We start from the raw sequence: 12,709 nt of genomic DNA, 5'->3' as shown, positions 1-12,709 counted from the left end.
TCATGTGACTTTAGTCTCGTATGCGTGCTAAGTTGCTTCTGTCAAGTCCGACTCTGCGGAACACTATGGACTGTAGTCTGCTAGTCTTCTCTGTCCATGGCATTCTCCAGGCAAGAATACTGAAGTGGGTTCCCTCCTCCAGGGAATCTTCCCGACCCAGGGGTGGAACCCAAGTCTGTAACAAGTCTGTGAATATTTCATGCATTGGCAGGTGGGTTCTGTACTACTAGCGCCACCTGGGAAGTCCTGACTAGTCTTGGACTGCTTTCTTGAGCTAACTCAGACCTTTTGAGCTATTTCTGCTGAGCTACCAAAAGGAGGGTTTGGAAATGAGGGCCATCTAGACTTTTCCTTCTATATCTCTGACACTTGGAGGTTCAGTAAATATTTCTTCCCACTGTGTATGCAGACTGGGCTAATCTGTTTTTGGACCAGAGGAAAGTTTCACAAGGATTCAAAATTTGCTATTCTTTCATCCACATAAACTTTAGGATTACCTAATAATTTTCAGTTAAAAAAAATGTTGGATTCTGATTAAAGATAATTGACATATTGAGACTTCTGATCAATGATTATGGGTATTGCTCAATTTATTTGGGTCATCTTTATCGATAGTAAGTGTAATTATCTTTTTGTTAGACATTGGGGGATTTCCCTTTGTGGGAAACATATAATAAAATTTTGTCTTAGAAGAGGATCCTGGGAAACTGTCTCTAAAATGTGGAATTGAATATAGAAAGTTTAATTGGAGTATATACTTGGGATCAACACCAACAGTCAAGTGAGTGAAGTAGGATTTAGCAAGAACAGTTGTTGAACTGTGATGGAGCAACAATGAATGTTGGTAGCACAGGAGGCTGGGATGGTCCATTAGGGTTGCTCCACCATGAGGTGGGGTTGGGAGTTGTAGACCCTCATACAACTACAAGGACAGTCATTGGTACAGACTTTCCTTGAACCTAAAGAGGATGCATGACCTGTGACAAGGGAGCTTTGGTTTGCTTTGGTTGAGGACAATTCCCATGAAGGCACTTAGCCGAGAAATTGTAATCACTGGCAATTTGGGAATGGGTGACTCAGTCTTGAAGGAGATCTGGAGGGCCCACCAGAGCATCTGCTATATACCACCCCATGCACTGCATGATCCTTGTGCATTCAATAGTAAATTAATCTAGAAGTCTGCATGCTGTCTTTTCCTGGTGAGCTTATAGCTGATCTTAAGGCCACAACTAACACAATCTCCCTCTTCTGCTACTTATTCTAGATTCCTCAACCTTTCAGCTATTCCTCTCACAGCCTCTCTGTGAGCCTATGTAGCTCAGCTAATGTGATCACTGAGCTTCTGATCCCTGAGATATATAAGACATTTATTACCACAACCTTCCCAAGTGATGAATGATATAACTTACCATTTGCTATTAATATTTGACAAGCTGGGTGTCAAGCAGCAAGAAGGAACTTTTGGAGGTCATGGAAAGGTTCTGTACCTTGAATGTGGTCATGACTACAAGATAGAGATTTTGAAAAATGCCTCACACTATATTTTTAAAAGGTGCATTTTATTTGTATGTAAATGATATTTCAATAAAGTTTTTTAAATTGAGAAATGGAGTAACAAATGAAGCTCTAATGGATTATCTGGATGCCAAACTATGTAAATTATATACTAAGAACCTTAAGTGTTTGTTGAAATGACTCAGAAGACTTAGTTTATTAAAAATGGCTTTATTACAAAGGACATAATCCAGTAACAACAGAAGAAGAACATGCACTGAAAAGAGTTTGGAATTCCTAGAAGTGGGCTTCTTGGTCTACCTGTAGGCTAGCCTCACACAGAATATGCATTGTCTCCAGATCTCAGATCACCACTGTGTTTGGTGAAGCATTCCAGGGCTAGAAAGCCCCAAATCTACCTATGGTGGGGGTCTCATATTGAACTGTGCACATAAATCTATTCCAGCTATGAGACTAGACTTAGGCTTTGAACCCTGACATTACCTACTCCCTCCCCCCCACCAAAATCTGGTGCTAATCTTAAATAAGATTATCATTCCTAAGCAATGAAGACAGACTGATGCTTCTTGCTTTATAACAACTTACAGACCCATGGTTTCAGAACACCATTTATCTTCAGTTGATGGATTCTACATTATTTACCAAGGGTCAATAGCTCTGGAGATAAGCATTCAGTCAATCCAGACCAGCTGAGATTAACTGATGCTGTAAACAAACATAGTCTTCCCTCCCTCCTTGTATACCTCTTCCTGATGATAAGCATAAATTACCCCTGTCAAGATAGTGGCAACTTTCCTCACCTGCTATTTACTTGGCCTGAGAAACCCAAACATTGGGTGGAACTTCTGATTCCGGCTATGATGAAGTAACAAAGATAGGACCTAACATTAATAAACAATGATTAAACAAGAAAAAGAAATAAAATACATAAAATAAATTTTAAGAAATGGATTTTTTTTTTTTAAATCGTGGCAACAGGCACAATAAAATCAATGAGGCTAGTTCTAAATCACCTAGGCTTCTGGGAGGCAAGTTTTTAATTACTGTCAGAGGAACAGAGAAAAGAAACAAAAGGCCTAGCTGAGTTGAGGAGATATAATAGATTTCAGGAAGGTAAGGTGGAAGGAAAAAGTAAGGCTGAATTCCAGGAAGAAGGGATTCATGAAGGAAAAGAGCTACCGAAATCTTCAAAGCACCTTGAACATTTTCTGATTATTAAATAGTGCATGTATAAAGTAAAACTCCACAAAACTGGGCAAAGGATGATTAATATTGCCTTAATACCAATACCAAAGGCACTACAAGACAACTGCAGACCAAAATCCCCTGTGGAAACTGATTCAAAAATCCTCAATACTAGTAAATAGAAGCCAGTAGCATATTAAAAGGATTATACAACATGCTCAAGTAGGATTTACTCTTAGATTAAAAGGACAGTTCAATACAAAAAAATTGATCAAAATAATATACCATATTAACAAAATAAAAGGAGAAAAACCACATGATCATCTCAATTGCTGCAGAAGAAATATACAACAAAATTCAAAATCCTCACACGATACTAAAAACAACTAGAAATAGAAAAAACTGTCTCAACATAAAATATATGAAAACCCACAGTGAACATCATATTCAGTGGTAAAAGATGGAAAACCTTTCCTCTAACATCAGGAACAAGGTAAGGATGTCCACTTTTGGCACTTCTATAAAATGGTAGATCAGCAGTAAAATAATCTGCCTGCCAATTCAGGAGATGTGTGTTCAATCCCTGGGTTGGCAGGTCCCCCAGGAGAAGGAAGTGGCAACCCCACTTCAGTATTCTTGCCTGGGAAATCACAAGGGCAGAGGAGCTTGGTGGGCTTCTGTATTGGCAGATGTATTCTTTACCAATGTGTCACCTGGGAAACCCATGTATATACCACTTACATCTTTTGTCTATTGATGGATACTTGGATTGTTTCCAAATCTTCAGCATAGTGCCTAGTTCAAAATGTAGTATTTTGCTCTTCAAATTTTGTTGAAAGGATAGACCTCATATTAAGTTGTCTGACCACAAACACACACACAAAAAATCAAACATAAAACAAAGGGACACAGGGAAACTTTGGGAAGTATTGGATACATCTGTTACCTTGATTGTGGTGATGGAATCAACAGGGTGTGGGTTTGTTTGAACTCATCAAGTTGTACTTATTAAATATGTTCAGTTCTTTGTATATCAATTATACTTCAATAAAGCTCTTAAGAAAAAGAGTTAGTGATTAAAGTACAAGGGCTCTTTCTCCTAAGCTATTGACAGAAATGTTGCCTCTCAAAATTGACAAAGATTCTTTGCTTGATCTAACATTAGTCAGGATTATGAGGCATTCCTAGGCCCAACTGCCTACTTCCTTATAAAATTTCATTTTACCAGGAACCTTGCTAAATCAGTTTAACCAGAATCCCCACACCCACCTCACTATCCAATAGCCTCAGTGTCTGACCAGGTTCCTCATCCTCCACCATTACCTGTATCATGTCTGATCACATTGACCTGTCTTCATTCAGCAAAAATCCCTTGTCAGATTTCCCCTTACTCCTGATGTTTCCTATTAGTGCTTTTGTTCACTGACTCCCACCCTGCTGCTTGGTAATAAAATACCACTTGCCCCTGTTGAATTTGGAGTTGAGCCCATTCTTTCTCCTCCACTGTAAAATTCCATTCCATCCTACCTGATGGTCCTGCAAAAAGAATGTATTACCATCTTTAACAAGGGTCATTGAATATTTTTGGTACCCTGGTGGCTCCCCTGGAGAGAGACTTTGGGACTTAATCCTAGCAGTCTTCAATATTTTGTTCACATATCCTCTAAAAGGATTTAAGTAACTCTGTAATCCCTTGAGAGCTTCCTAGGTGGTTCAGTGGTAAAGAATCGGCCTGCCAATTCTTTGGCAAAGGCAGCAGATGATCTAACCAATTTAGATGTGGCTGTAAAAGTATTTTTAAGATATGATTAACATTGAAATCAGTAAGCTTAAAGAAAAGTAGACTACCCTCCACAGTGTGGGTAGGTCTTATTCAATCAGTCAAAGACCTTAAGAACTAAAACTAAGATTCCCAAAGAAGAAAACATCTGGCTCATGGCTGTAATGTAGAAACTCTGCTTCTGTTTCCAGTTTGCAGAACTCTCCTGCAGATTTTGGACTCAAGACAGCAATGTCAACTCTTCCTCAGATCTCCTGCCTGCTGGCTTGCCTCACAGATTTTGAACTTGCCAGTCCCCACAACAATCTCCTGACTCAGTTCCTCTAGTATGTATATTTATACACAGATATTCATATATATGTGTATTATATATATGATAGACTAGTTAATGTATATAAAAATGGAAATTAATATAATTGCCTCTCCCTGACCCAAATGATAGAATTCCTTAAAATCGCTGAGCCCAAGGCTAAAGTCCTAAAAATAACCTTGCTTTATTTGTTAAATTAGCAGTTTCTCTCTCCATTAGTCATTTGGGGACCTGAGTTTGATATCTTTTATTATATTTTTACAGGTATAAATTCTGATAAAAGTTTCCAAAAAACAAGCAATATCCCTCCATTTCTAAAACTCTGCTGGAGAAGAGAAACTAAACTAGAAGCTACTTCTTCAAAAAGATACAACTGATGAATCTTTGACAATACTAATCATGGGGGTGGGGAAGTAAATGTGAATAAACATTAAGAATGGAAATCACAATGTAATTGCAAAGTCAAGAAAAAATAAAGGTAATAAGATTGAAACAATGATTGCATACTAATATATTTGAAAATAGATGAAATGAGAAAATTCACAGGAATCAACAGATTATGGCAGAGACTACCAATTTTCCTACAATATTTTTTATCTTGTCCTTCTATCTCATTAGAACATTTATTTTTTTTAGGTGAGTACATAGTCCAATGAAATATAAACCACATTATTCAGCATCCTTTGTAGTCCTGTAGACAGATGAGACAATTAAATATAAGGGTTAATTATGGTCCTACTCCAAGGAAATATCCACAGAAAGAAGATGTGTTCTCTTTACTTTGGTTCAGGTACTTTCATGAACTACATGGAAAAACAATACAATTGAAGAGATAACTGGTGATTGTGGAATAGACTTCCTGTCTTAGTGAGAGAAAAAAAAAAAAAAGACATTGTCATCCTGTTTAAGCCATGATTACCTGAAGTTTGCAATAACCTACATCTAAACCTAATCCTAAAAAAACAAAATTGATGAACTGGATTTCATCAAAATTAAAAACTTCTTATCAACAATACCATTAAGAAACTAAATGGAAAAGACTTCAATCAGAAGAAAATATTTGCAATATATACATCTGACAAAGGTTTGCACCCAGAATATATAAATAACATTTACAACTCAATAAAAAATTTTGAAACAACCCAATTGAAAAAGATTTAAACAAACACTTCAGAAAAAAAGATATATAAAAGGCCAATAAGCATGCTAAAATGTGTGCAATATTACTAGGTATTCAGTTCAGTTCAGTAGAGTCGCTCAGTCGTGTCCGACTCTTTGCAACCCCATGAACTGCAGCACACCAGGCCTCCCTGTCCATCACCAACTCCCAGAGTCCACCCAAACCCAGGTCCATTGAGTCAATGATGCCATCCAACCATCTCATCCTCTGTCGTCCCTTTCGCCTCATGCCCTCAATCTTTCCCAGCATCAGGGTCTTTTCCAATGAGTCAGCTCTTCGAATCAGGTGGCCAAAGTATTGCAAAGTAAACTACATTGAGATTTCATCTCAGAGTCACTGAAATAGCTAAAATAAAAACACTGACAACACAACGCATTGCCAAGGATGTGATAACTGGAACTTCTATATCCTGCTGTTGTGTCCAGGACTGGCAGTTTCTTATAAAGTAGATATCTACCCAGTAACCCAAAAATTTCTATTCCCAGGCATTAATCCAAGAGAAATGAAAACACATCTACAAACCTCTTTGTAGAAGAATGTTCATAGTAGTTGTACGGTCAGGCCACTCAAGATGGCTGTCCTCTTGCTCTCTGTACCTCTCCTCTGCTCTACCAGTGTTTCTGCAGCTACACCTCAGTTACATGACTGATCTTCTTACTTGCCCCAGGTTCCAGGTAATGATTGTTCCAACTTTAGATCAGAACACTCCACTATGCTTCTCAAAAGGATGGTTAGGAACATGCCCCTCTGCTATTTTCCCTGGTAAACAACGAGTCCACTAGATATCAATGCCGCTGTAATTGATAACCTCCCCCTGCCATCAGGCTTTCCTTGTGGCTCACTCAGCTGGTAGAGAATCTGCTTGCCATGCAGGAGATCCAGGTTCAATCCCTGGGTCAGGAAGATCCCCTGGAGAAGGGAATGGCTACCCACTTCAGTATTCTTGCCTGGAGAGTTCCATGGACAAAGGAGCCTGTGGGCTACAGTCCATGGGGTCCCAAAGAGTCAGGCACAACTGAGCAACCAACATCTTCACTTCCCCCTGCCACCAGGAGTGAAGTCTGTCACCATGTCTTGCCTTGCCATCCACAGTACATAGTGGAGTGTGGCTCTAGGACCTTCCTTCAGACATGTAAGCTCCCCCATTCATTAAACCATTGATATCTCTGTTGCTGACTTTGGGCTCTTTCTTCAGTCTTGAAGCTGGGTAAGCACAACCCTTGTAGTCCTGTCAAAAATCAGAAATAGTCCAAGGTGAAGTGAAGTCGCTCAGTCATGTCCGACTCTTTGTGACCCCATGGACTGTAGTCTACCAGGTTCCTCCTTCCATAGGATATTCCAGGCAAGAATACTGGTGTGGGTTGCCATTTCCTTCTCCAAGTGCCCGTCAAAAAGCAAATGGATAAACTGTGGTGTATGGATAAAGAAAATGTGCTATAGTGCACAATGAACAAGCATATGCATTTTTCAAAATTCTTTGAACTGCACGCATGATTTATTTGTTGCACTGTAGGGTTAAATTATATCTTGATTATAAACAAGAGAATGATTCTGTTGATTATTCTCACTGTTAAGGGTGGGGAAAGATAAATTAATTGATAATCAGTTGACCCAGGATAGAAATTTTTCTAACTCCCCCTAATTTTTTCCTTCCCTGGGGACGTTTACCTGTCTCTACATGTTAGAATTTCTTTGACATTTAACAGAGCTCATTCCTGAGGTATGAGTGGGAAAGACAAAGGATAAAGAGGAAAATACTGAGTAGAGGAAATCTTAGAAAATTTTATTTTTGAATATTGGCCAAAAGCAATAGTAAAACGCGGTAAGCTGTTCATATATGAAAAGATTCACTATAAAGAAAATCCCAAGGAATTGCAAAAATGAAACAAAACAAAAAACTCCTGGAACTGATAAGCAGTGATAGCAAGGTTGTAGGATGCATGGTTAATATCCAGAAATCAATTGCTTTTGATTCTATCTTTGCCATTCCCTGGGAATATGTAATTATTTAAAAATTAAGATTCTAAAGTGGAAATTTTATCTACTCTCATAAACTACAAATATATGTAATCTTGCCTACTTTTGATAACTTGAATGCTGATAATCCATCAAATGACATAAAAAATTGCTGCTCCACCCTATGAGATTTATTGATGGGACATAAGCCAAGAAACCCACAAAAATATCTGAAAAATGAGGTAATTTATTTTAAAATCATCTTATACTGAAGCACATGCACATCTGCAGCCCTATCTCTCAAAGAAAATTACTAGTAATGTAAGCAGGTTTTGGCAGGATGTAGTTCTTTGCAGGGCAGAGCTCTCTACAGAAGGCCCCTTTGTCTTGTCACTAACCTTAAACCAGGCACCTCTGGCTCTACTGATCACACAATGCCTTGACTAATCTATTGGTTCTTTCCATAGATCAAAGTAGAAATGAAGAATAAGTGATTAACAGATGACTAGATCTTTTCTCTAGCATCCCCTTCAGTAATTTTGCCAACAAACTGTGTGAACAAGACAGAATCTAAAGAAAAATCACAAGAAGTTGACAATTCTGCGCACAGTTGGGGGATGGAGTCTATGTTGACCCCTATCTCAGTGATTAACTGAGACTGTTACTGAATTCAAGCTCACTCTGCCAGCCACACAAGAGGCCAATAAATCTGAGGGACGAGGTGCTGAGGCAAAGAATATGACTGTTTGGAAAGTCGGCTGGCCTAGAAGATGGCAGACGCAGTTTGGCGGAGTCCGGATGCCAGGTTCTTTTATCGGGTCAGAGAGAGAGGCAATGAGCAACTTAAGTAAAAAGGCAGAATAGAGAGAGTGGGGCAGTGATGAACTAAAGTCAAAAGGGCCCTCAGTCTTGCTAAACATCTCAGGGAAGGGCCAGCCTTTGGAAGGGGGTGTGTTAATCTCTTCTATTTACAGGTGAGCAGGATCAGATTATCTTTCCGAACCAAGGTACTTTAGTTTACAATCAGGCAGAGGGACAGGGTCTTCTGAGGTGAGTTATTATGTATGATTGTAATAACAAAACAACGAAAAGCAAATCAAAGAAACAGCTTCCAACATGGAGTCAGAATTGGCTTCTTATAGACTCAACAGACATTGAGTTTGAGCAAATTCCAGGAGATGGTGAAGGACAGGGAAGCCTGGCATGCTGTAGTTCATGGGGTTGCAAAGAGTTGGACATGGCTGAGGGACTGAACATCAACTACAAGATTGCTTTCCTTTTCCCCTTTAAAAAACTTTCATGACAAAGCAGAATCTTCAGAGGTGGTTTTGGGGGGGACATTTAGTTCATCATCTCCCCAGGTTGCTGGCATTCTGACTAAAAGCAACTTTCCTTTCAACCAACAACTGCTTCTTGGGTATTGATTTTCTAGCAACAAGCAACCAGTTCTAATATGGTATGAGGAACATTTTAGAAAGTGTTTCCCTGGTGGTTCAGGTGGTAAAGAATCTGCCTGCAATACAGGAGACCTGGATTCAATCCCTGGGTCAGGAAGATCCCCTGGGGAAGGAAATGGCAGCCCACTCCAGTATTCTTGCCCGGAGAATTCCATGGACAGAGGAGCCTAGTGGGCTACAGTCCATGGGGTCTCAAAGAGTTGAATACAAACCGAGTGACTAACACATTGTACAATTACATAACATTTTGGCATATTTTAATGAGTGCTTACAAAGCTTCAGCATGCATGGGAATCACCTAGAGAACTTGTTAAAACACAAACCACTAGGTTCCACCCAGAGAGTAGGTGGAGTTTCTGATTCAGTAGATATAGGCAGGTAGGTTCCAAGAAGTTCCAGGTAGTGCTGATACTATCCATGGATATCAAGACCACACCTTTAGTATGACTGATTTTTAGTATGATTTTAGTATGACCATTTTTCCAAACACTATTTTCCAAAATAAAACTAAACTAATTGAGAAATAATAAAAAGATCAAGGCAGATTGTGAATTAAAATGTCATTGCAACATTTTAGTCACTCAGTCATGTCCGACTCTTTGCATCCCCATGGGCTGTAGCCTGCCAGGCTCCTCAGTCCATGGAATTCCCCAGGCAAGAATATTAGAGTGGGTTGCCATTCCCTTCTTCAGGGGATCTTCCCAACCCAGGGATCAAACCCAGGTCTCCTGCATTGCAGGCAGATTCTTTACCATCTGAACTACCAGGAAAGCCCTTATAAATCATTGGTATAAGATGAAGTTAGCATATATGAGTGGGTGGGTGATTCATGACTCTAGCCTTTAGACACATGACATAGAGTCAGACAACCGCTAAACTTACCTACATTGAGAACACATGTTTCCCGTGGGTTGCCTGTTCCTTAGATAGATGAGGGGAAGAAGTTTCAGGAAGACACAAGTCAGTTCCTGATCCCAAATGCATGCCATGAAAGCACGGAGAGGAGTGAGGAGGTAGAGTGAGACCAAGGATATTACTCTAATACCCTTAGGAAAAAACCCTTTCATGAGGACTTCCCTGGTGGTCTACTGGTGAAGAATCTGCCTTCCAATGAAGAGGGCAACTAAGCCCACACCACAACTAGAGAAGCCTGTGCATAGCAACAAAGACCCAGGGCGACCAAAAAAAATAAAGAACCCCTCTCACAAGGAAGCAAACCTCAACACTGGGAGAAAAACATAGCCCTTTCAACCATTGTTTTCACTTTTCTCCAGCACCACAGTTTGAAAGCATCAATTCTTCAGTGCTCAGCCTTCTTTATGGCCCAACTCTCACATGGCTACTGGAAAAACCTCTTAATTTATAGACATTGTGATCATCTTTGCATGAAACTTTCCTCTGATATCTCCAATCTTCTTGAAGAGCTCTCTAGTCTTTCCTCTGTTTTCTTCTATTTCTTTATGTGTGAAATGAGCACAATTGTATGATAATTTGAGCATTCTTTGGCATTGCCCTTCTTTGAGATTGGAATGAAAACTGACCTTTTCCAGTCCTCTGGCCACCGCTGAGTTTTCCAAATTTGCTGGCATATTGAGGGCAGCACTTTGACACCATCATCTTTTAGGATTTTAAATTTAGGAATTTAAAGCTCAGGACTTTAAATTCCATCACCTCCACCAGCTTTGTTCATAGTAATGCTTCCTAAGGCCCACTTGACTTCACACTCCAGATCTCTGCCTCTAGGTGAGTGATCACACCATTGTGGGTTATTAAGACATTTTTTGTACAGTTCTTCTGTGTATTCTTGCCACTTCTTCTTAATAGCTTCTGCTTCGGTCAGGTCCATATCATTTCTGTCCTTTATTGAGCCCATCTTTGCATGAAATGTTCCCTTGGTATCTCTAATTTTCTTGAAGAGCTCTCATGTCTTTCTCATTCTATTGTTTTCCTCTATTTCTTTGCATTGATCACTGAGGAAGGCTTTCTTATCTCTCCTTGCTATTCTTTGGAACTCTGCATTCAATTGAGTATATCTTTCCCTTTATCCCTTGCTTTTCACTTCTCTTCTTTTCTCAGCTATTTGTAAAACCTCCTCAGACAACCACTTTGCCTCCTTGCATTTCTTTTTCTTTAGGATGGTCTTGTCACTTCCTCCTGCACAATGTTACAAACCTCTGTCCATAGTTCTTCAGGCACTCTGTCTTCCAGATCTAATCTTTGAATCTACTCTTCACCTCCACTGTATTATCATAAGGGATTTGATTTAGGTCATACCTCAATGGCCTAGTGGTTTTCCACACTTACTTCAATTTAATCCTGAATTTTGCAGTAAGGAGCTGATGATCTGAGTCACAGTCAGCTCCAGGTCTTGTTTTTGCTGCCTGTATAGAGCTTCTCCATCTTCAGCTGCAAAGGATATAATCAATTTGATTTTGGTATTGAGCATTTGGTGATGTCCATGTGTAAAGTTGTCTCTTGTGTTGTTGGGAAAAGGTGCTTGTTATGACCAGTGCATTCTCTTGGCAAAATTATGTTAGCCTTTGCCCTGCTTCATTTTGTACCCCAAGGCCAAATTTGCCTGTTACTCCAGGTATTCTTGACTTCCTACTTTTGCATTCCAATCCCCTCTAATGAAAAGGACATCTTTTTTTGGGTGTTAATTCTAGAAGGCCTTGTAGGTCTTCATAGAACTGGTCAACCTCAGTTTCTTTGGCACCAGTGGTTGGGGCATAGACTTGGATCCCTTCATGGATCACAACCTTGTTGTGGCTAAGGGACTTGCCTGACTCAATGAAGCTATGAGCCATGCCGTGCAGGGTCACCCAAGATGGATGGGTCACAGTGGAGAGTTCTGACAAAACGAGGTCCACTGTAAGTGGGAATGGCAAACCACTCCAGTATTCTTGCTATGACAATGCTATGAACACTGAAAATCAAAAAGGCAAAAATATATTACATCGAAAGATGAGCCCCCCAGATCAGAAGGTGACCAGCATGCTCCTGGGGAAGAGCAGAGGGCAATTACTAATAGCTCCAGAAAGAATGAAGCCGCTGGGCCAAAGCAGAAACATCACTCAGTTGTGGATGTGCCTGCTGGTGAGGGTAAAGTCCAGTGCTGTACGGAACATTATTGTATAGAAAACTGGAATGTTAGGTCCATGAATCAAGCTGAATTGGATGTAGTGAAGCAAGATGTGGTGAGAGTGAGCATCACCATCTTAGGAATCAGAGAACTAAAATGGATGGGAATGGGTGAATTTAATTCAGATAATCATTATATCTCCTATTATGGGCAAGAATCCTTAGAAGAAAGGGAGTAGCCCTCA

Source organism: Cervus elaphus, chromosome 20 (assembly GCF_910594005.1).
Source record: "Cervus elaphus chromosome 20, mCerEla1.1, whole genome shotgun sequence".
Classification (NCBI taxonomy): Eukaryota; Metazoa; Chordata; class Mammalia; order Artiodactyla; family Cervidae; genus Cervus; species Cervus elaphus.
This window is presented reverse-complemented; position numbering follows the sequence as displayed.